General features: G+C 49.7%; 29 non-coding genes across 29 annotated transcripts; 19 read left to right on the top strand and 10 right to left on the bottom strand.

Annotated features, from left to right (window-relative positions):
• Window positions 1–1054: 1054 nt before the first annotated feature.
• On the bottom strand, window positions 1055–1126 carry trnae-cuc (transfer RNA glutamic acid (anticodon CUC)). The gene has a single exon. It is a non-coding gene; the product is annotated as a tRNA-Glu (tRNA).
• A 122-nt stretch (window positions 1127–1248) lies between these two features.
• On the top strand, window positions 1249–1319 carry trnag-gcc (transfer RNA glycine (anticodon GCC)). Its single transcript has one exon. It is a non-coding gene; the product is annotated as a tRNA-Gly (tRNA).
• A 587-nt stretch (window positions 1320–1906) lies between these two features.
• Window positions 1907–1979, top strand: trnam-cau (transfer RNA methionine (anticodon CAU)). Its single transcript has one exon. It is a non-coding gene; the product is annotated as a tRNA-Met (tRNA).
• A 1184-nt stretch (window positions 1980–3163) lies between these two features.
• On the bottom strand, window positions 3164–3235 carry trnae-cuc (transfer RNA glutamic acid (anticodon CUC)). Its single transcript has one exon. It is a non-coding gene; the product is annotated as a tRNA-Glu (tRNA).
• Window positions 3236–3357: 122 nt separating this feature from the next.
• Window positions 3358–3428, top strand: trnag-gcc (transfer RNA glycine (anticodon GCC)). The gene has a single exon. It is a non-coding gene; the product is annotated as a tRNA-Gly (tRNA).
• A 587-nt stretch (window positions 3429–4015) lies between these two features.
• On the top strand, window positions 4016–4088 carry trnam-cau (transfer RNA methionine (anticodon CAU)). Its single transcript has one exon. It is a non-coding gene; the product is annotated as a tRNA-Met (tRNA).
• Window positions 4089–5272: 1184 nt separating this feature from the next.
• trnae-cuc (transfer RNA glutamic acid (anticodon CUC)) lies at window positions 5273–5344 on the bottom strand. The gene has a single exon. It is a non-coding gene; the product is annotated as a tRNA-Glu (tRNA).
• Window positions 5345–5466: 122 nt separating this feature from the next.
• On the top strand, window positions 5467–5537 carry trnag-gcc (transfer RNA glycine (anticodon GCC)). The gene has a single exon. It is a non-coding gene; the product is annotated as a tRNA-Gly (tRNA).
• A 587-nt stretch (window positions 5538–6124) lies between these two features.
• On the top strand, window positions 6125–6197 carry trnam-cau (transfer RNA methionine (anticodon CAU)). Its single transcript has one exon. It is a non-coding gene; the product is annotated as a tRNA-Met (tRNA).
• Window positions 6198–7381: 1184 nt separating this feature from the next.
• On the bottom strand, window positions 7382–7453 carry trnae-cuc (transfer RNA glutamic acid (anticodon CUC)). Its single transcript has one exon. It is a non-coding gene; the product is annotated as a tRNA-Glu (tRNA).
• A 122-nt stretch (window positions 7454–7575) lies between these two features.
• Window positions 7576–7646, top strand: trnag-gcc (transfer RNA glycine (anticodon GCC)). Its single transcript has one exon. It is a non-coding gene; the product is annotated as a tRNA-Gly (tRNA).
• Window positions 7647–8233: 587 nt separating this feature from the next.
• On the top strand, window positions 8234–8306 carry trnam-cau (transfer RNA methionine (anticodon CAU)). The gene has a single exon. It is a non-coding gene; the product is annotated as a tRNA-Met (tRNA).
• Window positions 8307–9490: 1184 nt separating this feature from the next.
• trnae-cuc (transfer RNA glutamic acid (anticodon CUC)) lies at window positions 9491–9562 on the bottom strand. The gene has a single exon. It is a non-coding gene; the product is annotated as a tRNA-Glu (tRNA).
• Window positions 9563–13033: 3471 nt separating this feature from the next.
• Window positions 13034–13106, top strand: trnam-cau (transfer RNA methionine (anticodon CAU)). Its single transcript has one exon. It is a non-coding gene; the product is annotated as a tRNA-Met (tRNA).
• A 1184-nt stretch (window positions 13107–14290) lies between these two features.
• Window positions 14291–14362, bottom strand: trnae-cuc (transfer RNA glutamic acid (anticodon CUC)). The gene has a single exon. It is a non-coding gene; the product is annotated as a tRNA-Glu (tRNA).
• A 122-nt stretch (window positions 14363–14484) lies between these two features.
• trnag-gcc (transfer RNA glycine (anticodon GCC)) lies at window positions 14485–14555 on the top strand. The gene has a single exon. It is a non-coding gene; the product is annotated as a tRNA-Gly (tRNA).
• A 587-nt stretch (window positions 14556–15142) lies between these two features.
• trnam-cau (transfer RNA methionine (anticodon CAU)) lies at window positions 15143–15215 on the top strand. The gene has a single exon. It is a non-coding gene; the product is annotated as a tRNA-Met (tRNA).
• A 1184-nt stretch (window positions 15216–16399) lies between these two features.
• trnae-cuc (transfer RNA glutamic acid (anticodon CUC)) lies at window positions 16400–16471 on the bottom strand. Its single transcript has one exon. It is a non-coding gene; the product is annotated as a tRNA-Glu (tRNA).
• Window positions 16472–16593: 122 nt separating this feature from the next.
• On the top strand, window positions 16594–16664 carry trnag-gcc (transfer RNA glycine (anticodon GCC)). Its single transcript has one exon. It is a non-coding gene; the product is annotated as a tRNA-Gly (tRNA).
• A 587-nt stretch (window positions 16665–17251) lies between these two features.
• Window positions 17252–17324, top strand: trnam-cau (transfer RNA methionine (anticodon CAU)). The gene has a single exon. It is a non-coding gene; the product is annotated as a tRNA-Met (tRNA).
• Window positions 17325–18508: 1184 nt separating this feature from the next.
• trnae-cuc (transfer RNA glutamic acid (anticodon CUC)) lies at window positions 18509–18580 on the bottom strand. Its single transcript has one exon. It is a non-coding gene; the product is annotated as a tRNA-Glu (tRNA).
• Window positions 18581–18702: 122 nt separating this feature from the next.
• trnag-gcc (transfer RNA glycine (anticodon GCC)) lies at window positions 18703–18773 on the top strand. Its single transcript has one exon. It is a non-coding gene; the product is annotated as a tRNA-Gly (tRNA).
• Window positions 18774–19360: 587 nt separating this feature from the next.
• Window positions 19361–19433, top strand: trnam-cau (transfer RNA methionine (anticodon CAU)). The gene has a single exon. It is a non-coding gene; the product is annotated as a tRNA-Met (tRNA).
• Window positions 19434–20617: 1184 nt separating this feature from the next.
• trnae-cuc (transfer RNA glutamic acid (anticodon CUC)) lies at window positions 20618–20689 on the bottom strand. The gene has a single exon. It is a non-coding gene; the product is annotated as a tRNA-Glu (tRNA).
• Window positions 20690–20811: 122 nt separating this feature from the next.
• trnag-gcc (transfer RNA glycine (anticodon GCC)) lies at window positions 20812–20882 on the top strand. Its single transcript has one exon. It is a non-coding gene; the product is annotated as a tRNA-Gly (tRNA).
• Window positions 20883–21469: 587 nt separating this feature from the next.
• trnam-cau (transfer RNA methionine (anticodon CAU)) lies at window positions 21470–21542 on the top strand. Its single transcript has one exon. It is a non-coding gene; the product is annotated as a tRNA-Met (tRNA).
• Window positions 21543–22726: 1184 nt separating this feature from the next.
• On the bottom strand, window positions 22727–22798 carry trnae-cuc (transfer RNA glutamic acid (anticodon CUC)). Its single transcript has one exon. It is a non-coding gene; the product is annotated as a tRNA-Glu (tRNA).
• A 122-nt stretch (window positions 22799–22920) lies between these two features.
• Window positions 22921–22991, top strand: trnag-gcc (transfer RNA glycine (anticodon GCC)). The gene has a single exon. It is a non-coding gene; the product is annotated as a tRNA-Gly (tRNA).
• A 587-nt stretch (window positions 22992–23578) lies between these two features.
• On the top strand, window positions 23579–23651 carry trnam-cau (transfer RNA methionine (anticodon CAU)). Its single transcript has one exon. It is a non-coding gene; the product is annotated as a tRNA-Met (tRNA).
• Window positions 23652–24419: the final 768 nt, after the last annotated feature.

Genomic DNA, 24419 nt, shown 5'->3' with positions numbered 1-24419 from the left:
CAATGCAAATCATTCTGCCATTGCCCGTGGAAAGCCTTCCCGTCTCTTTGATTTCAAGACTCACACGTGGCAGGCGATCTTCCCCTATGGATGCGTGCCGGCCCTCTGGAACCACTTCATCCAACTTTCACCACAATTCCTCTTTCTTTTCTCAGGTCAGAATTGCGGGGCACCACACGTTGGCTCCCAAATGACTCCTACCTGTTATTTCTTCGTGGACACTTTGTCCAGGTAGGGTTAGGAATGTCTTTGCATTGGAAGCGGATGAGCAAGGGCTGATAATTGGTTATCAGCAGCTCCCGAGCTGAGTCTCTGGAGGTTGCCTGGAGTTCCTTTGCCAACAGGGTCCATTGAGAGAGATAATTTGAAGTCATTCTTGCCTGACTGGTAAGTTGGAACAAGAAGTCTGTGCAAACCAAACTTGGCTTGGACATCGTATCTGCATTAAGTCAAGATGTTGTTGAGAGGAGACTTTGGAGAGTGGCGCGAATTCGGCGGGACAATTGGCAGACTTGTAAGGGCTGGTGGCTCAGCAGTAGAACTGTCGCCTGCCACCTGTGAATCTCGAAATCAGAAGGTAGTGACTTGTAGCCTCACGCAAGCGATGTGCTTTGATGCACAGTACGTGACAGAGTTTGTGCATCCATTTTAAGCGTCTTGAGAGGAGACTTTGGAGAGTGGCGCGAATTCAGCGGGACAATTGGCGGACGTGCAAGGGTTGTTAGCTCAGCGGTAGAATTGTCGCCTGCCATGCGTAAGTCTCAAAAACTGGAGGTGTTGGGCTCTACCGTCACCCGAGGCATGTTTTGATGCGCAGTTCGGCCACACATTTTAGGATCTCCTGTCACACACTTCGCCTCCAAGACGGCAGCCCATCCTGGGCTTGAAGAACTGGCAACTCTGCTTCATTTGTTGACGGCTTCAACGAATGGTCCGTTTTGGGGGGAGATGGTGCCTTGAGTTTCGCGTGATACACAGTACGTGGCAAAGGCAACCCATCCATTGTCTACCGCTTGTCCCTTTCGGGTAAGCCGGAGCTGGGTCAAAATACAGTTTCCCTGACCGGGAATCGAACCCGGGCCGCGGCGGTGAGAGCGCCGAATCCTGACCACTAGACCATCAGGGAGCTGAGACAGAGGTGTCTTGATGAGTGACGCGTGGCTGTATCGGGCTACATTTTCCGTTGCGCCTCGAGAGGAGCGCTTGGGCAATGGCGCGAATTCGGTGGGAAAACTGGCACGTCTGTGAGCATTGGTGGTTCAGTGGTAGAATTCTCGCCTGCCACGCGGGAGGCCCGGGTTCGATTCCCGGCCAATGCACAGTTCCTTTATGCGTGGGGCCTTGGGGGGCATTAAGTTTGTTCTCGGTCGCGGCCAGACGGCATCAAGATTTGGAACAAGAAGTCTGTGCAAACCAAACTTGGGTTGGACATCGTATCTGCATTAAGTCAAGATGTTGTTGAGAGGAGACTTTGGAGAGTGGCGCGAATTCGGCGCAACAATTGGCAGACTTAGAATTGTCGCCTGCCAGCGGGTGACTGAATATATGTTTACAGACATTGCTGGTAAATCCGTGTGTCTTATTAGTGGAGCTAATGTGGCTGTAATTAAGGAATTTAATTTAAGACGGCACTACGAGACAAAAGAAGAATGGTCCGTTTTGGGGGAAGATGGTGTCTTGAGCCTCACTTGATACACAGTACGTGGCAAAGGCAACCCATCCATTGTGTACCGCTTGTCCCTTTCGGGTTAGCCGGAGCTGGGAGATTTTTAGGATCTCCTGTGGCACTCTTCACCTCCAAAACCCGTTCAGGGCTTAAATACCTGGGGACTTGCCTTTGTTTGTCCAAGTTGAATTTTTTTTCCGTGCAGCTTCGAGAAATCGTCCATTTTCTGGTTGGCTCTCAGCCTCGTTGGCGCAGTAGGCAGCGCGTCAGTCTCATAATCTGAAGGTCGTGAGTTCGAGCCTCACACGAGGCAGGTGTTTTGGTACAGACTTGGTCCATCCATTTTGTACCACTTCTACCCATTTCGAGGACGCTGGAGCCAAAGAACCATCCGTTTGTAGTGGATTTTCAGCCTCCTCTTATGCGAGATCTAGAACAGGGATCAATGCAAATCATTCTGCCATTGCCCGTGGAAAGCCTTCCCGTCTCTTTGATTTCAAGACTCACACGTGGCAGGCGATCTTCCCCTATGGATGCGTGCCGGCCCTCTGGAACCACTTCATCCAACTTTCACCACAATTCCTCTTTCTTTTCTCAGGTCAGAATTGCGGGGCACCACACGTTGGCTCCCAAATGACTCCTACCTGTTATTTCTTCGTGGACACTTTGTCCAGGTAGGGTTAGGAATGTCTTTGCATTGGAAGCGGATGAGCAAGGGCTGATAATTGGTTATCAGCAGCTCCCGAGCTGAGTCTCTGGAGGTTGCCTGGAGTTCCTTTGCCAACAGGGTCCATTGAGAGAGATAATTTGAAGTCATTCTTGCCTGACTGGTAAGTTGGAACAAGAAGTCTGTGCAAACCAAACTTGGCTTGGACATCGTATCTGCATTAAGTCAAGATGTTGTTGAGAGGAGACTTTGGAGAGTGGCGCGAATTCGGCGGGACAATTGGCAGACTTGTAAGGGCTGGTGGCTCAGCAGTAGAACTGTCGCCTGCCACCCGTGAATCTCGAAATCAGAAGGTAGTGACTTGTAGCCTCACGCAAGCGATGTGCTTTGATGCACAGTACGTGACAGAGTTTGTGCATCCATTTTAAGCGTCTTGAGAGGAGACTTTGGAGAGTGGCGCGAATTCAGCGGGACAATTGGCGGACGTGCAAGGGTTGTTAGCTCAGCGGTAGAATTGTCGCCTGCCATGCGTAAGTCTCAAAAACTGGAGGTGTTGGGCTCTACCGTCACCTGAGGCATGTTTTGATGCGCAGTTCGGCCACACATTTTAGGATCTCCTGTCACACACTTCGCCTCCAAGACGGCAGCCCATCCTGGGCTTGAAGAACTGGCAACTCTGCTTCATTTGTTGACGGCTTCAACGAATGGTCCGTTTTGGGGGGAGATGGTGCCTTGAGTTTCGCGTGATACACAGTACGTGGCAAAGGCAACCCATCCATTGTCTACCGCTTGTCCCTTTCGGGTAAGCCGGAGCTGGGTCAAAATACAGTTTCCCTGACCGGGAATCGAACCCGGGCCGCGGCGGTGAGAGCGCCGAATCCTGACCACTAGACCATCAGGGAGCTGAGACAGAGGTGCCTTGATGAGTGACGCGTGGCTGTATCGGGCTACATTTTCCGTTGCGCCTCGAGAGGAGCGCTTGGGCAATGGCGCGAATTCGGTGGGAAAACTGGCACGTCTGTGAGCATTGGTGGTTCAGTGGTAGAATTCTCGCCTGCCACGCGGGAGGCCCGGGTTCGATTCCGGGCCAATGCACAGTTCCTTTATGCGTGGGGCCTTGGGGGGCATTAAGTTTGTTCTCGGTCGCGGCCAGACGGCATCAAGATTTGGAACAAGAAGTCTGTGCAAACCAAACTTGGGTTGGACATCGTATCTGCATTAAGTCAAGATGTTGTTGAGAGGAGACTTTGGAGAGTGGCGCGAATTCGGCGCAACAATTGGCAGACTTAGAATTGTCGCCTGCCAGCGGGTGACTGAATATATGTTTACAGACATTGCTGGTAAATCCGTGTGTCTTATTAGTGGAGCTAATGTGGCTGTAATTAAGGAACTTAATTTAAGACGGCACTACGAGACAAAAGAAGAATGGTCCGTTTTGGGGGAAGATGGTGTCTTGAGCCTCACTTGATACACAGTACGTGGCAAAGGCAACCCATCCATTGTGTACCGCTTGTCCCTTTCGGGTTAGCCGGAGCTGGGAGATTTTTAGGATCTCCTGTGGCACTCTTCACCTCCAAAACCCGTTCAGGGCTTAAATACCTGGGGACTTGCCTTTGTTTGTCCAAGTTGAATTTTTTTTCCGTGCAGCTTCGAGAAATCGTCCATTTTCTGGTTGGCTCTCAGCCTCGTTGGCGCAGTAGGCAGCGCGTCAGTCTCATAATCTGAAGGTCGTGAGTTCGAGCCTCACACGAGGCAGGTGTTTTGGTACAGACTTGGTCCATCCATTTTGTACCACTTCTACCCATTTCGAGGACGCTGGAGCCAAAGAACCATCCGTTTGTAGTGGATTTTCAGCCTCCTCTTATGCGAGATCTAGAACAGGGATCAATGCAAATCATTCTGCCATTGCCCGTGGAAAGCCTTCCCGTCTCTTTGATTTCAAGACTCACACGTGGCAGGCGATCTTCCCCTATGGATGCGTGCCGGCCCTCTGGAACCACTTCATCCAACTTTCACCACAATTCCTCTTTCTTTTCTCAGGTCAGAATTGCGGGGCACCACACGTTGGCTCCCAAATGACTCCTACCTGTTATTTCTTCGTGGACACTTTGTCCAGGTAGGGTTAGGAATGTCTTTGCATTGGAAGCGGATGAGCAAGGGCTGATAATTGGTTATCAGCAGCTCCCGAGCTGAGTCTCTGGAGGTTGCCTGGAGTTCCTTTGCCAACAGGGTCCATTGAGAGAGATAATTTGAAGTCATTCTTGCCTGACTGGTAAGTTGGAACAAGAAGTCTGTGCAAACCAAACTTGGCTTGGACATCGTATCTGCATTAAGTCAAGATGTTGTTGAGAGGAGACTTTGGAGAGTGGCGCGAATTCGGCGGGACAATTGGCAGACTTGTAAGGGCTGGTGGCTCAGCAGTAGAACTGTCGCCTGCCACCCGTGAATCTCGAAATCAGAAGGTAGTGACTTGTAGCCTCACGCAAGCGATGTGCTTTGATGCACAGTACGTGACAGAGTTTGTGCATCCATTTTAAGCGTCTTGAGAGGAGACTTTGGAGAGTGGCGCGAATTCAGCGGGACAATTGGCGGACGTGCAAGGGTTGTTAGCTCAGCGGTAGAATTGTCGCCTGCCATGCGTAAGTCTCAAAAACTGGAGGTGTTGGGCTCTACCGTCACCCGAGGCATGTTTTGATGCGCAGTTCGGCCACACATTTTAGGATCTCCTGTCACACACTTCGCCTCCAAGACGGCAGCCCATCCTGGGCTTGAAGAACTGGCAACTCTGCTTCATTTGTTGACGGCTTCAACGAATGGTCCGTTTTGGGGGGAGATGGTGCCTTGAGTTTCGCGTGATACACAGTACGTGGCAAAGGCAACCCATCCATTGTCTACCGCTTGTCCCTTTCGGGTAAGCCGGAGCTGGGTCAAAATACAGTTTCCCTGACCGGGAATCGAACCCGGGCCACGGCGGTGAGAGCGCCGAATCCTGACCACTAGACCATCAGGGAGCTGAGACAGAGGTGTCTTGATGAGTGACGCGTGGCTGTATCGGGCTACATTTTCCGTTGCGCCTCGAGAGGAGCGCTTGGGCAATGGCGTGAATTCGGTGGGAAAACTGGCACGTCTGTGAGCATTGGTGGTTCAGTGGTAGAATTCTCGCCTGCCACGCGGGAGGCCCGGGTTCGATTCCCGGCCAATGCACAGTTCCTTTATGCGTGGGGCCTTGGGGGGCATTAAGTTTGTTCTCGGTCGCGGCCAGACGGCATCAAGATTTGGAACAAGAAGTCTGTGCAAACCAAACTTGGGTTGGACATCGTATCTGCATTAAGTCAAGATGTTGTTGAGAGGAGACTTTGGAGAGTGGCGCGAATTCGGCGCAACAATTGGCAGACTTAGAATTGTCGCCTGCCAGCGGGTGACTGAATATATGTTTACAGACATTGCTGGTAAATCCGTGTGTCTTATTAGTGGAGCTAATGTGGCTGTAATTAAGGAATTTAATTTAAGACGGCACTACGAGACAAAAGAAGAATGGTCCGTTTTGGGGGAAGATGGTGTCTTGAGCCTCACTTGATACACAGTACGTGGCAAAGGCAACCCATCCATTGTGTACCGCTTGTCCCTTTCGGGTTAGCCGGAGCTGGGAGATTTTTAGGATCTCCTGTGGCACTCTTCACCTCCAAAACCCGTTCAGGGCTTAAATACCTGGGGACTTGCCTTTGTTTGTCCAAGTTGAATTTTTTTTCCGTGCAGCTTCGAGAAATCGTCCATTTTCTGGTTGGCTCTCAGCCTCGTTGGCGCAGTAGGCAGCGCGTCAGTCTCATAATCTGAAGGTCGTGAGTTCGAGCCTCACACGAGGCAGGTGTTTTGGTACAGACTTGGTCCATCCATTTTGTACCACTTCTACCCATTTCGAGGACGCTGGAGCCAAAGAACCATCCGTTTGTAGTGGATTTTCAGCCTCCTCTTATGCGAGATCTAGAACAGGGATCAATGCAAATCATTCTGCCATTGCCCGTGGAAAGCCTTCCCGTCTCTTTGATTTCAAGACTCACACGTGGCAGGCGATCTTCCCCTATGGATGCGTGCCGGCCCTCTGGAACCACTTCATCCAACTTTCACCACAATTCCTCTTTCTTTTCTCAGGTCAGAATTGCGGGGCACCACACGTTGGCTCCCAAATGACTCCTACCTGTTATTTCTTCGTGGACACTTTGTCCAGGTAGGGTTAGGAATGTCTTTGCATTGGAAGCGGATGAGCAAGGGCTGATAATTGGTTATCAGCAGCTCCCGAGCTGAGTCTCTGGAGGTTGCCTGGAGTTCCTTTGCCAACAGGGTCCATTGAGAGAGATAATTTGAAGTCATTCTTGCCTGACTGGTAAGTTGGAACAAGAAGTCTGTGCAAACCAAACTTGGCTTGGACATCGTATCTGCATTAAGTCAAGATGTTGTTGAGAGGAGACTTTGGAGAGTGGCGCGAATTCGGCGGGACAATTGGCAGACTTGTAAGGGCTGGTGGCTCAGCAGTAGAACTGTCGCCTGCCACCCGTGAATCTCGAAATCAGAAGGTAGTGACTTGTAGCCTCACGCAAGCGATGTGCTTTGATGCACAGTACGTGACAGAGTTTGTGCATCCATTTTAAGCGTCTTGAGAGGAGACTTTGGAGAGTGGCGCGAATTCAGCGGGACAATTGGCGGACGTGCAAGGGTTGTTAGCTCAGCGGTAGAATTGTCGCCTGCCATGCGTAAGTCTCAAAAACTGGAGGTGTTGGGCTCTACCGTCACCTGAGGCATGTTTTGATGCGCAGTTCGGCCACACATTTTAGGATCTCCTGTCACACACTTCGCCTCCAAGACGGCAGCCCATCCTGGGCTTGAAGAACTGGCAACTCTGCTTCATTTGTTGACGGCTTCAATGAATGGTCCGTTTTGGGGGGAGATGGTGCCTTGAGTTTCGCGTGATACACAGTACGTGGCAAAGGCAACCCATCCATTGTCTACCGCTTGTCCCTTTCGGGTAAGCCGGAGCTGGGTCAAAATACAGTTTCCCTGACCGGGAATCGAACCCGGGCCGCGGCGGTGAGAGCGCCGAATCCTGACCACTAGACCATCAAGGAGCTGAGACAGAGGTGCCTTGATGAGTGACGCGTGGCTGTATCGGGCTACATTTTCCGTTGCGCCTCGAGAGGAGCGCTTGGGCAATGGCGCGAATTCGGTGGGAAAACTGGCACGTCTGTGAGCATTGGTGGTTCAGTGGTAGAATTCTCGCCTGCCACGCGGGAGGCCCGGGTTCGATTCCCGGCCAATGCACAGTTCCTTTATGCGTGGGGCCTTGGGGGGCATTAAGTTTGTTCTCGGTCGCGGCCAGACGGCATCAAGATTTGGAACAAGAAGTCTGTGCAAACCAAACTTGGGTTGGACATCGTATCTGCATTAAGTCAAGATGTTGTTGAGAGGAGACTTTGGAGAGTGGCGCGAATTCGGCGCAACAATTGGCAGACTTAGAATTGTCGCCTGCCAGCGGGTGACTGAATATATGTTTACAGACATTGCTGGTAAATCCGTGTGTCTTATTAGTGGAGCTAATGTGGCTGTAATTAAGGAATTTAATTTAAGACGGCACTACGAGACAAAAGAAGAATGGTCCGTTTTGGGGGAAGATGGTGTCTTGAGCCTCACTTGATACACAGTACGTGGCAAAGGCAACCCATCCATTGTGTACCGCTTGTCCCTTTCGGGTTAGCCGGAGCTGGGAGATTTTTAGGATCTCCTGTGGCACTCTTCACCTCCAAAACCCGTTCAGGGCTTAAATACCTGGGGACTTGCCTTTGTTTGTCCAAGTTGAATTTTTTTTCCGTGCAGCTTCGAGAAATCGTCCATTTTCTGGTTGGCTCTCAGCCTCGTTGGCGCAGTAGGCAGCGCGTCAGTCTCATAATCTGAAGGTCGTGAGTTCGAGCCTCACACGAGGCAGGTGTTTTGGTACAGACTTGGTCCATCCATTTTGTACCACTTCTACCCATTTCGAGGACGCTGGAGCCAAAGAACCATCCGTTTGTAGTGGATTTTCAGCCTCCTCTTATGCGAGATCTAGAACAGGGATCAATGCAAATCATTCTGCCATTGCCCGTGGAAAGCCTTCCCGTCTCTTTGATTTCAAGACTCACACGTGGCAGGCGATCTTCCCCTATGGATGCGTGCCGGCCCTCTGGAACCACTTCATCCAACTTTCACCACAATTCCTCTTTCTTTTCTCAGGTCAGAATTGCGGGGCACCACACGTTGGCTCCCAAATGACTCCTACCTGTTATTTCTTCGTGGACACTTTGTCCAGGTAGGGTTAGGAATGTCTTTGCATTGGAAGCGGATGAGCAAGGGCTGATAATTGGTTATCAGCAGCTCCCGAGCTGAGTCTCTGGAGGTTGCCTGGAGTTCCTTTGCCAACAGGGTCCATTGAGAGAGATAATTTGAAGTCATTCTTGCCTGACTGGTAAGTTGGAACAAGAAGTCTGTGCAAACCAAACTTGGCTTGGACATCGTATCTGCATTAAGTCAAGATGTTGTTGAGAGGAGACTTTGGAGAGTGGCGCGAATTCGGCGGGACAATTGGCAGACTTGTAAGGGCTGGTGGCTCAGCAGTAGAACTGTCGCCTGCCACCCGTGAATCTCGAAATCAGAAGGTAGTGACTTGTAGCCTCACGCAAGCGATGTGCTTTGATGCACAGTACGTGACAGAGTTTGTGCATCCATTTTAAGCGTCTTGAGAGGAGACTTTGGAGAGTGGCGCGAATTCAGCGGGACAATTGGCGGACGTGCAAGGGTTGTTAGCTCAGCGGTAGAATTGTCGCCTGCCATGCGTAAGTCTCAAAAACTGGAGGTGTTGGGCTCTACCGTCACCCGAGGCATGTTTTGATGCGCAGTTCGGCCACACATTTTAGGATCTCCTGTCACACACTTCGCCTCCAAGACGGCAGCCCATCCTGGGCTTGAAGAACTGGCAACTCTGCTTCATTTGTTGACGGCTTCAACGAATGGTCCGTTTTGGGGGGAGATGGTGCCTTGAGTTTCGCGTGATACACAGTACGTGGCAAAGGCAACCCATCCATTGTCTACCACTTGTCCCTTTCGGGTAAGCCGGAGCTGGGTCAAAATACAGTTTCCCTGACCGGGAATCGAACCCGGGCCACGGCGGTGAGAGCGCCGAATCCTGACCACTAGACCATCAGGGAGCTGAGACAGAGGTGTCTTGATGAGTGACGCGTGGCTGTATCGGGCTACATTTTCCGTTGCGCCTCGAGAGGAGCGCTTGGGCAATGGCGTGAATTCGGTGGGAAAACTGGCACGTCTGTGAGCATTGGTGGTTCAGTGGTAGAATTCTCGCCTGCCACGCGGGGGCCCGTCGCGTATAGGTGTAACGGAGAAACAGCCAATCAAATTGCAGCTTTTCAGCCAGTGTAAAAAATGGGGTTTTTTTTGCACTGAATCGTCTGAGCGCAGGTTCGAGTCCTGGTTGGGACAAAGGCTGTGTTACATTATCAAAAGATAAACACCATTTTAAATTTAGTTAATGTGGATAACATTTATTTTTCACTTTGCTTTTCTTATTATTTGATTATCATTCTATTTATATCATAGTGTTTTGCCTCAATGTCTCACACATTCATGCTGCTAACAGAAGGTATCTCAGGAAGCTGGAAGCAGGCATTCACACGGGAAAAGTTCATCTTTTGTCTTCTCCACTGTAAGAGGAAGCAAGGGAGTGTGAACTTTTCTCTGGTTGAAGACCAAAGGTGTGAAAACAGCTGTGTACTGCCTTTTGGTTCTGTAGAAGGTGTTTATACCCAAGGCTCTGTTGGGTTTATTTAATGGAAAACTTTCACAACAACTGTGTGAAAGTTTACATAACTCAGAATAAACTGTATCATCACAAATCAGACATACTCTTCAGTTATGCAGACATCCAACTTTTAATACAAAGATTAAAGTTTAAACTATAATTCAGATACATTCTGTTGGCACAGAAAATTAAGCTTATGCATAATTTCAATAAGGGAGATGTGTAATAAGTCATCTGTCTGCTTCCTGGTGGCTGCCAGTTTATATCTATTCATTTTCCAGCACAAACTCAGTACTGACATCATTACTTTATTCCAGTTATGCTCTTGCCTGCCTTCACCGAGCATGCCAGCCTCCACTCTGCATGCTTTAAATCTGTTGCTATTCTGCTTCTGCCATTCTGCATTTCAGATCCTCAGCTATGCAGCCCGCCTCCTCTCCTTTCTCCTCCTCACCGTGGTCACTCAGAACCCTGTCCCAGCCTCCATCTTCATCACTACCAGCATTTTGACTCTGGGGTGTCGCTCGTGCAAAATCCTGTCACTGCTGAGATTTCTTCTGCTATAATGGGTCACTGGAGTCTAACTGCCTAACAGTTACATTTATTTCTGTATCTCAATAAATCCTGTTCGGTTTTTCCACATGATCTCTCCTTATTGAACTGCTTTTGTAGATAAGCTTCAAGCCAGAAAGCAACAATACCTAAACCAAAAATATTATCATCAGAAGTGAGAAAGTGTCTGGACTATCTCCAGCTGTGTTGCATGTATTAAAGATAACTTCAGACACTGTCTGGTTGTCATGTCTGAAACAGGCTGTACAGTCACACAGATAAAAGACAGCAGTCATGTTTCTTATATTACAAATCAACCAGAAAGATTATGAAGATAAAAGCTGTGAGACCCCACTAGAGAACGGATGGCTTGTTATCATTACATGAAGTGATTTAGAAATAATATGTTAGCTTTCAGGGCAGCACTCAGAGCTTTTTAAAACTGAATACCTGAGGGTCAGCACACACAGATATATAAACATACAGGTAAGAGGTTATAAATAAGAGAGCTGTGCTGATATTTTTACAGAACAGAATTTAGTTACATTTTTATATTTACAATCAGTTTTTATTTATATAAACAAAATAAACATTACAAAACTAGAACTAAACTATATTATGTACAATATCAACAGTTTCTCCCCTATTTCCTTTTTTCTTCCACCCATCTTTGTCTCTCTGCCTCGTAGAAAGGAGACTCCTGAAACTCCTTCCAGGTCATCTCCTTGGCCATGCCCTTGTCCCTGTACAGAGAATGCACTTTTGAAGGGCAGTAGATATATTTCCCTGCCACTCCATTGTGGCTGAGTTTAACAGCAGGATGCAAGAGAACAATAAAGAGACAAAATCTGAATCAACATTTGCGATAAAAATGTTTTTTCTCCAGGCAATACAAACTGTTCCGTCTGTAAATAAAAACCTTTCATGGTTGAATGCAAAATTTGTGCCAACTGCTTAGTAGTCATGGTACATAAGAACTGCAGGCAGATTATCGACATACCTATTTAAGATATCCTGTTTATTCTTACACTAGTGGGCATTGCTCATGTTAGTGAGATATCAAGACTGTCGTATAGATACGATTACTGACCATTACAACATGAATGCAATACAAATTTTTAAAAAATGCAGGTTACGTCATTTAGCATGTCATCTCATAACAAGCCATTTATCGATTATTTAATTACACCACATTATAGTAATGTCAGTGTCACAGCAGTCAGAAACCTACCAAGTTTATTTAACAGTCAAACACGTCAATGAAACACGCAATTTATTTAAGGATCACGTTCATTCATTTTTTACCGTGCCACTTTACAACAGCGGATAAACTCCCACCGTCTTTAACCGAGCGATGGATGCTTCGTAAATGCAATCGCAACACGTCTATTACCTGTAATATACACCTGTAAATGTATTCTGTTGTTTTACTCTTATTCCAAACGACATTTCTTACCTTTGATCAATGAACGAGGATCGTTGAGATGTGTTGCGAGCAGTGCGTTACTTGTTTCGTCTCCCGAAATTTAAAAGTTGTGATTTTTAAAAATTGCCGCATCTCAAACTCGCAACAGCGCCGGAAGACCGTAGTGGCCAAAAATATATTACATCCGTAGTGGTTTAGCACTACCATAGAGAATGAATGGGAAACGGTTTAGGGCCGTTTAGCTAAACAATCCCAGGCTCCCGCGCGGGAGGCCCGGGTTCGATTCCCGGCCAATGCACAGTTCCTTTATGCGTGGGGCCTTGGGGGGCATTAAGTTTGTTCTCGGTCGCGGCCAGACGGCATCAAGATTTGGAACAAGAAGTCTGTGCAAACCAAACTTGGGTTGGACATCGTATCTGCATTAAGTCAAGATGTTGTTGAGAGGAGACTTTGGAGAGTGGCGCGAATTCGGCGCAACAATTGGCAGACTTAGAATTGTCGCCTGCCAGCGGGTGACTGAATATATGTTTACAGACATTGCTGGTAAATCCGTGTGTCTTATTAGTGGAGCTAATGTGGCTGTAATTAAGGAATTTAATTTAAGACGGCACTACGAGACAAAAGAAGAATGGTCCGTTTTGGGGGAAGATGGTGTCTTGAGCCTCACTTGATACACAGTACGTGGCAAAGGCAACCCATCCATTGTGTACCGCTTGTCCCTTTCGGGTTAGCCGGAGCTGGGAGATTTTTAGGATCTCCTGTGGCACTCTTCACCTCCAAAACCCGTTCAGGGCTTAAATACCTGGGGACTTGCCTTTGTTTGTCCAAGTTGAATTTTTTTTCCGTGCAGCTTCGAGAAATCGTCCATTTTCTGGTTGGCTCTCAGCCTCGTTGGCGCAGTAGGCAGCGCGTCAGTCTCATAATCTGAAGGTCGTGAGTTCGAGCCTCACACGAGGCAGGTGTTTTGGTACAGACTTGGTCCATCCATTTTGTACCACTTCTACCCATTTCGAGGACGCTGGAGCCAAAGAACCATCCGTTTGTAGTGGATTTTCAGCCTCCTCTTATGCGAGATCTAGAACAGGGATCAATGCAAATCATTCTGCCATTGCCCGTGGAAAGCCTTCCCGTCTCTTTGATTTCAAGACTCACACGTGGCAGGCGATCTTCCCCTATGGATGCGTGCCGGCCCTCTGGAACCACTTCATCCAACTTTCACCACAATTCCTCTTTCTTTTCTCAGGTCAGAATTGCGGGGCACCACACGTTGGCTCCCAAATGACTCCTACCTGTTATTTCTTCGTGGACACTTTGTCCAGGTAGGGTTAGGAATGTCTTTGCATTGGAAGCGGATGAGCAAGGGCTGATAATTGGTTATCAGCAGCTCCCGAGCTGAGTCTCTGGAGGTTGCCTGGAGTTCCTTTGCCAACAGGGTCCATTGAGAGAGATAATTTGAAGTCATTCTTGCCTGACTGGTAAGTTGGAACAAGAAGTCTGTGCAAACCAAACTTGGCTTGGACATCGTATCTGCATTAAGTCAAGATGTTGTTGAGAGGAGACTTTGGAGAGTGGCGCGAATTCGGCGGGACAATTGGCAGACTTGTAAGGGCTGGTGGCTCAGCAGTAGAACTGTCGCCTGCCACCCGTGAATCTCGAAATCAGAAGGTAGTGACTTGTAGCCTCACGCAAGCGATGTGCTTTGATGCACAGTACGTGACAGAGTTTGTGCATCCATTTTAAGCGTCTTGAGAGGAGACTTTGGAGAGTGGCGCGAATTCAGCGGGACAATTGGCGGACGTGCAAGGGTTGTTAGCTCAGCGGTAGAATTGTCGCCTGCCATGCGTAAGTCTCAAAAACTGGAGGTGTTGGGCTCTACCGTCACCCGAGGCATGTTTTGATGCGCAGTTCGGCCACACATTTTAGGATCTCCTGTCACACACTTCGCCTCCAAGACGGCAGCCCATCCTGGGCTTGAAGAACTGGCAACTCTGCTTCATTTGTTGACGGCTTCAACGAATGGTCCGTTTTGGGGGGAGATGGTGCCTTGAGTTTCGCGTGATACACAGTACGTGGCAAAGGCAACCCATCCATTGTCTACCGCTTGTCCCTTTCGGGTAAGCCGGAGCTGGGTCAAAATACAGTTTCCCTGACCGGGAATCGAACCCGGGCCACGGCGGTGAGAGCGCCGAATCCTGACCACTAGACCATCAGGGAGCTGAGACAGAGGTGTCTTGATGAGTGACGCGTGGCTGTATCGGGCTACATTTTCCGTTGCGCCTCGAGAGGAGCGCTTGGGCAATGGCGTGAATTCGGTGGGAAAACTGGCACGTCTGTGAGCATTGGTGGTTCAGTGGTAGAATTCTCGCCTGCCACGCGGGAGGCCCGGGTTCGATTCCCGGCCAATGCACAGTTCCTTTATGCGTGGGGCCTTGGGGGGCATTAAGTTTGTTCTCGGTCGCGGCCAGACGGCATCAAGATTTGGAACAAGAAGTCTGTGCAAACCAAACTTGGGTTGGACATCGTATCTGCATTAAGTCAAGATGTTGTTGAGAGGAGACTTTGGAGAGTGGCGCGAATTCGGCGCAACAATTGGCAGACTTAGAATTGTCGCCTGCCAGCGGGTGACTGAATATATGTTTACAGACATTGCTGGTAAATCCGTGTGTCTTATTAGTGGAGCTAATGTGGCTGTAATTAAGGAATTTAATTTAAGACGGCACTACGAGACAAAAGAAGAATGGTCCGTTTTGGGGGAAGATGGTGTCTTGAGCCTCACTTGATACACAGTACGTGGCAAAGGCAACCCATCCATTGTGTACCGCTTGTCCCTTTCGGGTTAGCCGGAGCTGGGAGATTTTTAGGATCTCCTGTGGCACTCTTCACCTCCAAAACCCGTTCAGGGCTTAAATACCTGGGGACTTGCCTTTGTTTGTCCAAGTTGAATTTTTTTTCCGTGCAGCTTCGAGAAATCGTCCATTTTCTGGTTGGCTCTCAGCCTCGTTGGCGCAGTAGGCAGCGCGTCAGTCTCATAATCTGAAGGTCGTGAGTTCGAGCCTCACACGAGGCAGGTGTTTTGGTACAGACTAGGTCCATCCATTTTGTACCACTTCTACCCATTTCGAGGACGCTGGAGCCAAAGAACCATCCGTTTGTAGTGGATTTTCAGCCTCCTCTTATGCGAGATCTAGAACAGGGATCAATGCAAATCATTCTGCCATTGCCCGTGGAAAGCCTTCCCGTCTCTTTGATTTCAAGACTCACACGTGGCAGGCGATCTTCCCCTATGGATGCGTGCCGGCCCTCTGGAACCACTTCATCCAACTTTCACCACAATTCCTCTTTCTTTTCTCAGGTCAGAATTGCGGGGCACCACACGTTGGCTCCCAAATGACTCCTACCTGTTATTTCTTCGTGGACACTTTGTCCAGGTAGGGTTAGGAATGTCTTTGCATTGGAAGCGGATGAGCAAGGGCTGATAATTGGTTATCAGCAGCTCCCGAGCTGAGTCTCTGGAGGTTGCCTGGAGTTCCTTTGCCAACAGGGTCCATTGAGAGAGATAATTTGAAGTCATTCTTGCCTGACTGGTAAGTTGGAACAAGAAGTCTGTGCAAACCAAACTTGGCTTGGACATCGTATCTGCATTAAGTCAAGATGTTGTTGAGAGGAGACTTTGGAGAGTGGCGCGAATTCGGCGGGACAATTGGCAGACTTGTAAGGGCTGGTGGCTCAGCAGTAGAACTGTCGCCTGCCACCCGTGAATCTCGAAATCAGAAGGTAGTGACTTGTAGCCTCACGCAAGCGATGTGCTTTGATGCACAGTACGTGACAGAGTTTGTGCATCCATTTTAAGCGTCTTGAGAGGAGACTTTGGAGAGTGGCGCGAATTCAGCGGGACAATTGGCGGACGTGCAAGGGTTGTTAGCTCAGCGGTAGAATTGTCGCCTGCCATGCGTAAGTCTCAAAAACTGGAGGTGTTGGGCTCTACCGTCACCCGAGGCATGTTTTGATGCGCAGTTCGGCCACACATTTTAGGATCTCCTGTCACACACTTCGCCTCCAAGACGGCAGCCCATCCTGGGCTTGAAGAACTGGCAACTCTGCTTCATTTGTTGACGGCTTCAACGAATGGTCCGTTTTGGGGGGAGATGGTGCCTTGAGTTTCGCGTGATACACAGTACGTGGCAAAGGCAACCCATCCATTGTCTACCGCTTGTCCCTTTCGGGTAAGCCGGAGCTGGGTCAAAATACAGTTTCCCTGACCGGGAATCGAACCCGGGCCACGGCGGTGAGAGCGCCGAATCCTGACCACTAGACCATCAGGGAGCTGAGACAGAGGTGTCTTGATGAGTGACGCGTGGCTGTATCGGGCTACATTTTCCGTTGCGCCTCGAGAGGAGCGCTTGGGCAATGGCGTGAATTCGGTGGGAAAACTGGCACGTCTGTGAGCATTGGTGGTTCAGTGGTAGAATTCTCGCCTGCCACGCGGGAGGCCCGGGTTCGATTCCCGGCCAATGCACAGTTCCTTTATGCGTGGGGCCTTGGGGGGCATTAAGTTTGTTCTCGGTCGCGGCCAGACGGCATCAAGATTTGGAACAAGAAGTCTGTGCAAACCAAACTTGGGTTGGACATCGTATCTGCATTAAGTCAAGATGTTGTTGAGAGGAGACTTTGGAGAGTGGCGCGAATTCGGCGCAACAATTGGCAGACTTAGAATTGTCGCCTGCCAGCGGGTGACTGAATATATGTTTACAGACATTGCTGGTAAATCCGTGTGTCTTATTAGTGGAGCTAATGTGGCTGTAATTAAGGAATTTAATTTAAGACGGCACTACGAGACAAAAGAAGAATGGTCCGTTTTGGGGGAAGATGGTGTCTTGAGCCTCACTTGATACACAGTACGTGGCAAAGGCAACCCATCCATTGTGTACCGCTTGTCCCTTTCGGGTTAGCCGGAGCTGGGAGATTTTTAGGATCTCCTGTGGCACTCTTCACCTCCAAAACCCGTTCAGGGCTTAAATACCTGGGGACTTGCCTTTGTTTGTCCAAGTTGAATTTTTTTTCCGTGCAGCTTCGAGAAATCGTCCATTTTCTGGTTGGCTCTCAGCCTCGTTGGCGCAGTAGGCAGCGCGTCAGTCTCATAATCTGAAGGTCGTGAGTTCGAGCCTCACACGAGGCAGGTGTTTTGGTACAGACTTGGTCCATCCATTTTGTACCACTTCTACCCATTTCGAGGACGCTGGAGCCAAAGAACCATCCGTTTGTAGTGGATTTTCAGCCTCCTCTTATGCGAGATCTAGAACAGGGATCAATGCAAATCATTCTGCCATTGCCCGTGGAAAGCCTTCCCGTCTCTTTGATTTCAAGACTCACACGTGGCAGGCGATCTTCCCCTATGGATGCGTGCCGGCCCTCTGGAACCACTTCATCCAACTTTCACCACAATTCCTCTTTCTTTTCTCAGGTCAGAATTGCGGGGCACCACACGTTGGCTCCCAAATGACTCCTACCTGTTATTTCTTCGTGGACACTTTGTCCAGGTAGGGTTAGGAATGTCTTTGCATTGGAAGCGGATGAGCAAGGGCTGATAATTGGTTATCAGCAGCTCCCGAGCTGAGTCTCTGGAGGTTGCCTGGAGTTCCTTTGCCAACAGGGTCCATTGAGAGAGATAATTTGAAGTCATTCTTGCCTGACTGGTAAGTTGGAACAAGAAGTCTGTGCAAACCAAACTTGGCTTGGACATCGTATCTGCATTAAGTCAAGATGTTGTTGAGAGGAGACTTTGGAGAGTGGCGCGAATTCGGCGGGACAATTGGCAGACTTGTAAGGGCTGGTGGCTCAGCAGTAGAACTGTCGCCTGCCACCCGTGAATCTCGAAATCAGAAGGTAGTGACTTGTAGCCTCACGCAAGCGATGTGCTTTGATGCACAGTACGTGACAGAGTTTGTGCATCCATTTTAAGCGTCTTGAGAGGAGACTTTGGAGAGTGGCGCGAATTCAGCGGGACAATTGGCGGACGTGCAAGGGTTGTTAGCTCAGCGGTAGAATTGTCGCCTGCCATGCGTAAGTCTCAAAAACTGGAGGTGTTGGGCTCTACCGTCACCCGAGGCATGTTTTGATGCGCAGTTCGGCCACACATTTTAGGATCTCCTGTCACACACTTCGCCTCCAAGACGGCAGCCCATCCTGGGCTTGAAGAACTGGCAACTCTGCTTCATTTGTTGACGGCTTCAACGAATGGTCCGTTTTGGGGGGAGATGGTGCCTTGAGTTTCGCGTGATACACAGTACGTGGCAAAGGCAACCCATCCATTGTCTACCGCTTGTCCCTTTCGGGTAAGCCGGAGCTGGGTCAAAATACAGTTTCCCTGACCGGGAATCGAACCCGGGCCACGGCGGTGAGAGCGCCGAATCCTGACCACTAGACCATCAGGGAGCTGAGACAGAGGTGTCTTGATGAGTGACGCGTGGCTGTATCGGGCTACATTTTCCGTTGCGCCTCGAGAGGAGCGCTTGGGCAATGGCGTGAATTCGGTGGGAAAACTGGCACGTCTGTGAGCATTGGTGGTTCAGTGGTAGAATTCTCGCCTGCCACGCGGGAGGCCCGGGTTCGATTCCCGGCCAATGCACAGTTCCTTTATGCGTGGGGCCTTGGGGGGCATTAAGTTTGTTCTCGGTCGCGGCCAGACGGCATCAAGATTTGGAACAAGAAGTCTGTGCAAACCAAACTTGGGTTGGACATCGTATCTGCATTAAGTCAAGATGTTGTTGAGAGGAGACTTTGGAGAGTGGCGCGAATTCGGCGCAACAATTGGCAGACTTAGAATTGTCGCCTGCCAGCGGGTGACTGAATATATGTTTACAGACATTGCTGGTAAATCCGTGTGTCTTATTAGTGGAGCTAATGTGGCTGTAATTAAGGAATTTAATTTAAGACGGCACTACGAGACAAAAGAAGAATGGTCCGTTTTGGGGGAAGATGGTGTCTTGAGCCTCACTTGATACACAGTACGTGGCAAAGGCAACCCATCCATTGTGTACCGCTTGTCCCTTTCGGGTTAGCCGGAGCTGGGAGATTTTTAGGATCTCCTGTGGCACTCTTCACCTCCAAAACCCGTTCAGGGCTTAAATACCTGGGGACTTGCCTTTGTTTGTCCAAGTTGAATTTTTTTTCCGTGCAGCTTCGAGAAATCGTCCATTTTCTGGTTGGCTCTCAGCCTCGTTGGCGCAGTAGGCAGCGCGTCAGTCTCATAATCTGAAGGTCGTGAGTTCGAGCCTCACACGAGGCAGGTGTTTTGGTACAGACTAGGTCCATCCATTTTGTACCACTTCTACCCATTTCGAGGACGCTGGAGCCAAAGAACCATCCGTTTGTAGTGGATTTTCAGCCTCCTCTTATGCGAGATCTAGAACAGGGATCAATGCAAATCATTCTGCCATTGCCCGTGGAAAGCCTTCCCGTCTCTTTGATTTCAAGACTCACACGTGGCAGGCGATCTTCCCCTATGGATGCGTGCCGGCCCTCTGGAACCACTTCATCCAACTTTCACCACAATTCCTCTTTCTTTTCTCAGGTCAGAATTGCGGGGCACCACACGTTGGCTCCCAAATGACTCCTACCTGTTATTTCTTCGTGGACACTTTGTCCAGGTAGGGTTAGGAATGTCTTTGCATTGGAAGCGGATGAGCAAGGGCTGATAATTGGTTATCAGCAGCTCCCGAGCTGAGTCTCTGGAGGTTGCCTGGAGTTCCTTTGCCAACAGGGTCCATTGAGAGAGATAATTTGAAGTCATTCTTGCCTGACTGGTAAGTTGGAACAAGAAGTCTGTGCAAACCAAACTTGGCTTGGACATCGTATCTGCATTAAGTCAAGATGTTGTTGAGAGGAGACTTTGGAGAGTGGCGCGAATTCGGCGGGACAATTGGCAGACTTGTAAGGGCTGGTGGCTCAGCAGTAGAACTGTCGCCTGCCACCCGTGAATCTCGAAATCAGAAGGTAGTGACTTGTAGCCTCACGCAAGCGATGTGCTTTGATGCACAGTACGTGACAGAGTTTGTGCATCCATTTTAAGCGTCTTGAGAGGAGACTTTGGAGAGTGGCGCGAATTCAGCGGGACAATTGGCGGACGTGCAAGGGTTGTTAGCTCAGCGGTAGAATTGTCGCCTGCCATGCGTAAGTCTCAAAAACTGGAGGTGTTGGGCTCTACCGTCACCCGAGGCATGTTTTGATGCGCAGTTCGGCCACACATTTTAGGATCTCCTGTCACACACTTCGCCTCCAAGACGGCAGCCCATCCTGGGCTTGAAGAACTGGCAACTCTGCTTCATTTGTTGACGGCTTCAACGAATGGTCCGTTTTGGGGGGAGATGGTGCCTTGAGTTTCGCGTGATACACAGTACGTGGCAAAGGCAACCCATCCATTGTCTACCGCTTGTCCCTTTCGGGTAAGCCGGAGCTGGGTCAAAATACAGTTTCCCTGACCGGGAATCGAACCCGGGCCACGGCGGTGAGAGCGCCGAATCCTGACCACTAGACCATCAGGGAGCTGAGACAGAGGTGTCTTGATGAGTGACGCGTGGCTGTATCGGGCTACATTTTCCGTTGCGCCTCGAGAGGAGCGCTTGGGCAATGGCGTGAATTCGGTGGGAAAACTGGCACGTCTGTGAGCATTGGTGGTTCAGTGGTAGAATTCTCGCCTGCCACGCGGGAGGCCCGGGTTCGATTCCCGGCCAATGCACAGTTCCTTTATGCGTGGGGCCTTGGGGGGCATTAAGTTTGTTCTCGGTCGCGGCCAGACGGCATCAAGATTTGGAACAAGAAGTCTGTGCAAACCAAACTTGGGTTGGACATCGTATCTGCATTAAGTCAAGATGTTGTTGAGAGGAGACTTTGGAGAGTGGCGCGAATTCGGCGCAACAATTGGCAGACTTAGAATTGTCGCCTGCCAGCGGGTGACTGAATATATGTTTACAGACATTGCTGGTAAATCCGTGTGTCTTATTAGTGGAGCTAATGTGGCTGTAATTAAGGAATTTAATTTAAGACGGCACTACGAGACAAAAGAAGAATGGTCCGTTTTGGGGGAAGATGGTGTCTTGAGCCTCACTTGATACACAGTACGTGGCAAAGGCAACCCATCCATTGTGTACCGCTTGTCCCTTTCGGGTTAGCCGGAGCTGGGAGATTTTTAGGATCTCCTGTGGCACTCTTCACCTCCAAAACCCGTTCAGGGCTTAAATACCTGGGGACTTGCCTTTGTTTGTCCAAGTTGAATTTTTTTTCCGTGCAGCTTCGAGAAATCGTCCATTTTCTGGTTGGCTCTCAGCCTCGTTGGCGCAGTAGGCAGCGCGTCAGTCTCATAATCTGAAGGTCGTGAGTTCGAGCCTCACACGAGGCAGGTGTTTTGGTACAGACTTGGTCCATCCATTTTGTACCACTTCTACCCATTTCGAGGACGCTGGAGCCAAAGAACCATCCGTTTGTAGTGGATTTTCAGCCTCCTCTTATGCGAGATCTAGAACAGGGATCAATGCAAATCATTCTGCCATTGCCCGTGGAAAGCCTTCCCGTCTCTTTGATTTCAAGACTCACACGTGGCAGGCGATCTTCCCCTATGGATGCGTGCCGGCCCTCTGGAACCACTTCATCCAACTTTCACCACAATTCCTCTTTCTTTTCTCAGGTCAGAATTGCGGGGCACCACACGTTGGCTCCCAAATGACTCCTACCTGTTATTTCTTCGTGGACACTTTGTCCAGGTAGGGTTAGGAATGTCTTTGCATTGGAAGCGGATGAGCAAGGGCTGATAATTGGTTATCAGCAGCTCCCGAGCTGAGTCTCTGGAGGTTGCCTGGAGTTCCTTTGCCAACAGGGTCCATTGAGAGAGATAATTTGAAGTCATTCTTGCCTGACTGGTAAGTTGGAACAAGAAGTCTGTGCAAACCAAACTTGGCTTGGACATCGTATCTGCATTAAGTCAAGATGTTGTTGAGAGGAGACTTTGGAGAGTGGCGCGAATTCGGCGGGACAATTGGCAGACTTGTAAGGGCTGGTGGCTCAGCAGTAGAACTGTCGCCTGCCACCCGTGAATCTCGAAATCAGAAGGTAGTGACTTGTAGCCTCACGCAAGCGATGTGCTTTGATGCACAGTACGTGACAGAGTTTGTGCATCCATTTTAAGCGTCTTGAGAGGAGACTTTGGAGAGTGGCGCGAATTCAGCGGGACAATTGGCGGACGTGCAAGGGTTGTTAGCTCAGCGGTAGAATTGTCGCCTGCCATGCGTAAGTCTCAAAAACTGGAGGTGTTGGGCTCTACCGTCACCCGAGGCATGTTTTGATGCGCAGTTCGGCCACACATTTTAGGATCTCCTGTCACACACTTCGCCTCCAAGACGGCAGCCCATCCTGGGCTTGAAGAACTGGCAACTCTGCTTCATTTGTTGACGGCTTCAACGAATGGTCCGTTTTGGGGGGAGATGGTGCCTTGAGTTTCGCGTGATACACAGTACGTGGCAAAGGCAACCCATCCATTGTCTACCGCTTGTCCCTTTCGGGTAAGCCGGAGCTGGGTCAAAATACAGTTTCCCTGACCGGGAATCGAACCCGGGCCACGGCGGTGAGAGCGCCGAATCCTGACCACTAGACCATCAGGGAGCTGAGACAGAGGTGTCTTGATGAGTGACGCGTGGCTGTATCGGGCTACATTTTCCGTTGCGCCTCGAGAGGAGCGCTTGGGCAATGGCGTGAATTCGGTGGGAAAACTGGCACGTCTGTGAGCATTGGTGGTTCAGTGGTAGAATTCTCGCCTGCCACGCGGGAGGCCCGGGTTCGATTCCCGGCCAATGCACAGTTCCTTTATGCGTGGGGCCTTGGGGGGCATTAAGTTTGTTCTCGGTCGCGGCCAGACGGCATCAAGATTTGGAACAAGAAGTCTGTGCAAACCAAACTTGGGTTGGACATCGTATCTGCATTAAGTCAAGATGTTGTTGAGAGGAGACTTTGGAGAGTGGCGCGAATTCGGCGCAACAATTGGCAGACTTAGAATTGTCGCCTGCCAGCGGGTGACTGAATATATGTTTACAGACATTGCTGGTAAATCCGTGTGTCTTATTAGTGGAGCTAATGTGGCTGTAATTAAGGAATTTAATTTAAGACGGCACTACGAGACAAAAGAAGAATGGTCCGTTTTGGGGGAAGATGGTGTCTTGAGCCTCACTTGATACACAGTACGTGGCAAAGGCAACCCATCCATTGTGTACCGCTTGTCCCTTTCGGGTTAGCCGGAGCTGGGAGATTTTTAGGATCTCCTGTGGCACTCTTCACCTCCAAAACCCGTTCAGGGCTTAAATACCTGGGGACTTGCCTTTGTTTGTCCAAGTTGAATTTTTTTTCCGTGCAGCTTCGAGAAATCGTCCATTTTCTGGTTGGCTCTCAGCCTCGTTGGCGCAGTAGGCAGCGCGTCAGTCTCATAATCTGAAGGTCGTGAGTTCGAGCCTCACACGAGGCAGGTGTTTTGGTACAGACTTGGTCCATCCATTTTGTACCACTTCTACCCATTTCGAGGACGCTGGAGCCAAAGAACCATCCGTTTGTAGTGGATTTTCAGCCTCCTCTTATGCGAGATCTAGAACAGGGATCAATGCAAATCATTCTGCCATTGCCCGTGGAAAGCCTTCCCGTCTCTTTGATTTCAAGACTCACACGTGGCAGGCGATCTTCCCCTATGGATGCGTGCCGGCCCTCTGGAACCACTTCATCCAACTTTCACCACAATTCCTCTTTCTTTTCTCAGGTCAGAATTGCGGGGCACCACACGTTGGCTCCCAAATGACTCCTACCTGTTATTTCTTCGTGGACACTTTGTCCAGGTAGGGTTAGGAATGTCTTTGCATTGGAAGCGGATGAGCAAGGGCTGATAATTGGTTATCAGCAGCTCCCGAGCTGAGTCTCTGGAGGTTGCCTGGAGTTCCTTTGCCAACAGGGTCCATTGAGAGAGATAATTTGAAGTCATTCTTGCCTGACTGGTAAGTTGGAACAAGAAGTCTGTGCAAACCAAACTTGGCTTGGACATCGTATCTGCATTAAGTCAAGATGTTGTTGAGAGGAGACTTTGGAGAGTGGCGCGAATTCGGCGGGACAATTGGCAGACTTGTAAGGGCTGGTGGCTCAGCAGTAGAACTGTCGCCTGCCACCCGTGAATCTCGAAATCAGAAGGTAGTGACTTGTAGCCTCACGCAAGCGATGTGCTTTGATGCACAGTACGTGACAGAGTTTG

The sequence above is a fragment of the Neolamprologus brichardi genome, chromosome 23 (genome assembly GCF_056152115.1).
Source record: "Neolamprologus brichardi isolate AB-2024 chromosome 23, ASM5615211v1, whole genome shotgun sequence".
Classification (NCBI taxonomy): domain Eukaryota; kingdom Metazoa; phylum Chordata; class Actinopteri; order Cichliformes; family Cichlidae; genus Neolamprologus; species Neolamprologus brichardi.
The sequence above is the reverse complement of the archived record's forward strand: the minus strand, read 5'-3'. Positions and strand labels throughout refer to the sequence as shown.